We start from the raw sequence: 5,000 nt of genomic DNA, 5'->3' as shown, positions 1-5,000 counted from the left end.
AGACGCCAAGCTGAATACGACATCGATGGGCGCACAGTACACATTGTCCGACGCCACCCACAAAGACGGCATCCTCTGTCCACCACGAAGTCGTCGACCGACAATCACGCCACCCGCACCCGTACGTGCCCCACCCCACCCACCAAAATCGCAAGTCCAGCGGATGAACGGCGGACGTTTCCCGCACTCGTAAGTTGCAATCCACACCTATATCTTGCGTTTCATGAAGAGTTTTATCCAATATTCGACATTCCCGCTGTCCCTAAACGTGCTCTAAGTCTGTGCGCGACCGCGTCGCTCACTGTACGGATTCCGATGCTGAGCGATCAGCTATGGGCCGCCCCATCCACGTCGGTCCCCGTGGGCGTTGCACTCGCAGTCGCAAAGACTCTGGGCAATGGCTATGTGCGCTCCGCAATATATTACTCGGACGAGTAATGAGGGTCCGAGCCCCCAGTGTGGGGAAAGTGTTTCGCAGCCCTGACCCACCGGCACGGTGTTGCGTCCCCCACCTCAAACATGTGACGTAGTCACACCACCGGTTTTGACTAATAGACAGAATGTTTATAATCATATGCCATACACCGGGGGACGATGCCGCGAGGTGTAGCTAGCTAGTGCAGTCGCACCGCTACTACTGTACAGAGATAGAACAGGCATTGACTATACATACATTAAGCTTATACACGGCGGTGCTTAGTAATACGCGCAGTCATCGGAATACAGATAACACATACAACTGTCCCTATACATGCTGAACGTCTGTGCACACAATGTCAACCACACGTCACCCACACACTCCATCACCCACTAGTCTATGCATGTAACAGACGCAGACACAACATCTAAGTACCAGCATGGAACAACATCCAGTGCATCCTCTCGGCCACAGTACACCATCCACACTATGATAACCAGACCGGGACGTCGAACCAGAAAACTGAATATCCCACTCTTCCTACAACCACCATTGCTCAGATACGCCACCAACACCCACACATGTCCTACACAGGGGTGCACCCAACAGCACCACACTGCCGCATCTCACAGCACATAAACAATGGCAGGAATGAAAGACACAGGTGTGCCACTCCTTTGCCACAAACACAGAACGGGCGCGCCACCTGCCATGAGCCACAAGTGCAACTGACGTGACATATCTGATAGTGCCTCAGGCGTCCACTTACTACCATCACTATCAACGAACCTCGCCACCCCACCCCCCCCCCACACACACACCATCCCTTAACCCAACTTCTGCCTTAACCTAACCCAACTTCTGCCTTAACCTAACCCAACTTCTGCCTTAACCTAACCCAACTTCTGCCTTAACCTAACCCAACTTCTGCCTTAACCTAACCCAACTTCTGCCTTAACCTAACCCAACTTCTGCCTTAACCTAACCCAACTTCTGCCTTAACCTAACCCAACTTCTGCCTTAACCTAACCCAACTTCTGCCTTAACCTAACCCAACTTCTGCCTTAACCTAACCCAACTTCTGCCTTAACCTAACCCAACTTCTGCCTTAACCTAACCCAACTTCTGCCTTAACCTAACCCAACTTCTGCCTTAACCTAACCCAACTTCTGCCTTAACCTAACCCAACTTCTGCCTTAACCTAACCCAACTTCTGCCTTAACCTAACCCAACTTCTGCCTTAACCTAACCCAACTTCTGCCTTAACCTAACCCAACTTCTGCCTTAACCTAACCCAACTTCTGCCTTAACCTAACCCAACTTCTGCCTTAACCTAACCCAAGTTGCGCCTTAACCTAACCCAAGTTGCGCCTTAACCTAACCCAAGTTGCGCCTTAACCTAACCCAAGTTGCGCCTTAACCTAACCCAAGTTGCGCCTTAACCTAACCCAAGTTGCGCCCTAACCTAACCCAAGTTGCGCCCTAACCTAACCCAAGTTGCGCCCTAACCTAACCCAAGTTGCGCCCTAACCTAACCCAAGTTGCGCCCTAACCTAACCCAAGTTGCGCCCTAACCTAACCCAAGTTGCGCCCTAACCTAACCCAAGTTGCGCCCTAACCTAACCCAAGTTGCGCCCTAACCTAACCCAAGTTGCGCCCTAACCTAACCCAAGTTGCGCCCTAACCTAACCCAAGTTGCGCCCTAACCTAACCCAAGTTGCGCCCTAACCTAACCCAAGTTGCGCCCTAACCTAACCCAAGTTGCGCCCTAACCTAACCCAAGTTGCGCCCTAACCTAACCCAAGTTGCGCCCTAACCTAACCCAAGTTGCGCCCTAACCTAACCCAAGTTGCGCCCTAACCTAACCCACGTTGGGCCCTAACCTAACCCACGTTGGGCCCTAACCTAACCCACGTTGGGCCCTAACCTAACCCACGTTGCGCCCTAACCTGCCCTGTAATTGTTAGTTATATGACTCTAGGAATTCGTGTAGCGTTGCCTAATTGCAACCATCTCAACATAGTTCACTTCGCGCACACTGTGGTGTTCTGCGTATTGATTCATTTTACGGTGCGTACCCTCACATCTTGCGAGTGTTGCTTACTTTCCACATGGTCCCGCTATCCACTGTATTGTGTACTGCAATAGGACGTATATCGCCCCCGCCCCCCCCTCCCCTCCTGTCACCTCTAGCTCGTCGGTCAGGAGTTCGCGTGTTGAATGCGCTTCGCAGCTGTGCAATGGCATTCGTATACGTACGCTGGCCACCTTCCACGTGTTCTTTCGTGCACACGTCGCAGCGTGTATGTATGCTGATGGAGTGCGTCGTGACACACAACATCCAGGCATGCAAGACTCGTAGAAGTCGCAAATGTAGATGGATGTCTACGTTTGCTGCCCAAGTTACGCAAATGAACTGGAAATCCGTTGTTGCGCGGTTGTTCGCGCTGGAGGTGAATCGTTGATATCGACGATCGGTACAGGTATTAACCGGTTGCTTCAGCGACACCCGTCATACCCACGAACGTGAGTGGGCATGTGGGTATGAAGCGATACGCGGCGGTGGCTGGGTGGGACCGTCCCCGGCCGGTGAGGGGGGGGCGCCCGGCGTGCTGGCCGCGCGCTGCGTGGGCGCACGCGCGGCAGCCGGCTGGTGGGGGCGCCCAGTGGCAGGCGCGCCGGCTGACGGACGCGGCAGGCGGCGCATCTGCGTGCCGGCGCACCCAGCGCGCGGCGCCGTGCGGCCAAAGTGGGTCCTCCCGGGCCCGGTGCGAAGCGCGGTGGACATCTGCAGTGTGCTGGTCCGATTGAGGACTGTGTGCGTTGAGGATGCGCCGCCGCCCGGCACTCGGCGCCGCGACGCCGTCTGCTGCTCGGTCGCCCCCGCGGTTCTCGCAGGTGGTTTGTATCGCAGCTGTGCGGATGTGTTGGCGCGTGCGCTGTGCTGGGAGAGTTCGCTTTGGCACCCAAGTGGGGCTCTGCCCCTCTGTGGCGCTGGCGTTGGAGCTGCCCGGTCACTGTTTGTGGCCGCGTGTTGTCTCCCGCCGGCAACACCACGACAGCACGCTCCCGGGCCTCTGTCGGCAGCGGCAAGCTCAGTTGGGAGCACGGGTGGTCGCACTGAAAGCGTCTACTCGCCTATCTCCGGGCGATTGCGCCTCTCTCGAACCCGACCAAGTACTTAGGACGGCGCTGCGCGCCGCCGGGACCTGAGAGGGTTTCGAGGTGTATCGTGCAGGGGAGCCCAGCCTCCTCCTGTTTGCAGAATAATTGAGCGGACGCTTGCGTGTTCGCGCGGGCCCCCGGGACACACTCCCGGGCGGCCGGCTGCTCAGCTCTAGTTGACGCAGCTCCCTGGTTGATCCTGCCAGTAGTCATATGCTTGTCTCAAAGATTAAGCCATGCATGTCTCAGTACAAGCCGCATTAAGGTGAAACCGCGAATGGCTCATTAAATCAGTTATGGTTCCTTAGATCGTACCCACGTTACTTGGATAACTGTGGTAATTCTAGAGCTAATACATGCAAACAGAGTCCCGACCAGAGATGGAAGGGACGCTTTTATTAGATCAAAACCAATCGGTCGGCTCGTCCGGTCCGTTTGCCTTGGTGACTCTGAATAACTTTGGGCTGATCGCACGGTCTTCGTACCGGCGACGCATCTTTCAAATGTCTGCCTTATCAACTGTCGATGGTAGGTTCTGCGCCTACCATGGTTGTAACGGGTAACGGGGAATCAGGGTTCGATTCCGGAGAGGGAGCCTGAGAAACGGCTACCACATCCAAGGAAGGCAGCAGGCGCGCAAATTACCCACTCCCGGCACGGGGAGGTAGTGACGAAAAATAACGATACGGGACTCATCCGAGGCCCCGTAATCGGAATGAGTACACTTTAAATCCTTTAACGAGTATCTATTGGAGGGCAAGTCTGGTGCCAGCAGCCGCGGTAATTCCAGCTCCAATAGCGTATATTAAAGTTGTTGCGGTTAAAAAGCTCGTAGTTGGATTTGTGTCCCACGCTGTTGGTTCACCGCCCGTCGGTGTTTAACTGGCATGTATCGTGGGACGTCCTGCCGGTGGGGCGAGCCGAAGGCGTGCGACCGCCTCGTGCGTGCTCGTGCGTCCCGAGGCGGACCCCGTTGAAATCCTACCAGGGTGCTCTTTATTGAGTGTCTCGGTGGGCCGGCACGTTTACTTTGAACAAATTAGAGTGCTTAAAGCAGGCAAGCCCGCCTGAATACTGTGTGCATGGAATAATGGAATAGGACCTCGGTTCTATTTTGTTGGTTTTCGGAACCCGAGGTAATGATTAATAGGGACAGGCGGGGGCATTCGTATTGCGACGTTAGAGGTGAAATTCTTGGATCGTCGCAAGACGAACAGAAGCGAAAGCATTTGCCAAGTATGTTTTCATTAATCAAGAACGAAAGTTAGAGGTTCGAAGGCGATCAGATACCGCCCTAGTTCTAACCATAAACGATGCCAGCCAGCGATCCGCCGCAGTTCCTCCGATGACTCGGCGGGCAGCCTCCGGGAAACCAAAGCTTTTGGGTTCCGGGGGAAGTATGGTTGCAAAGCTGAAA

General features: G+C 54.7%; 1 non-coding gene across 1 annotated transcript in view; it reads left to right on the top strand.

The window, feature by feature from the left end:
- Positions 1-3,769: 3,769 nt before the first annotated feature.
- Positions 3,770-5,000, top strand: part of LOC126222620 (small subunit ribosomal RNA) — a 1,909-nt gene continuing 678 nt past the window's right edge. Inside the window, exon 1 of the ribosomal RNA XR_007543429.1 lies at positions 3,770-5,000. This exon is cut by the window's right edge and continues 678 nt beyond it. This is a non-coding gene — a ribosomal RNA (small subunit ribosomal RNA).

The sequence above is a fragment of the Schistocerca nitens genome, unplaced genomic scaffold, assembly GCF_023898315.1.
Source record: "Schistocerca nitens isolate TAMUIC-IGC-003100 unplaced genomic scaffold, iqSchNite1.1 HiC_scaffold_240, whole genome shotgun sequence".
NCBI classification, from domain to species: Eukaryota; Metazoa; Arthropoda; class Insecta; order Orthoptera; family Acrididae; genus Schistocerca; species Schistocerca nitens.
This window is presented reverse-complemented; position numbering and strand designations above follow the sequence as displayed.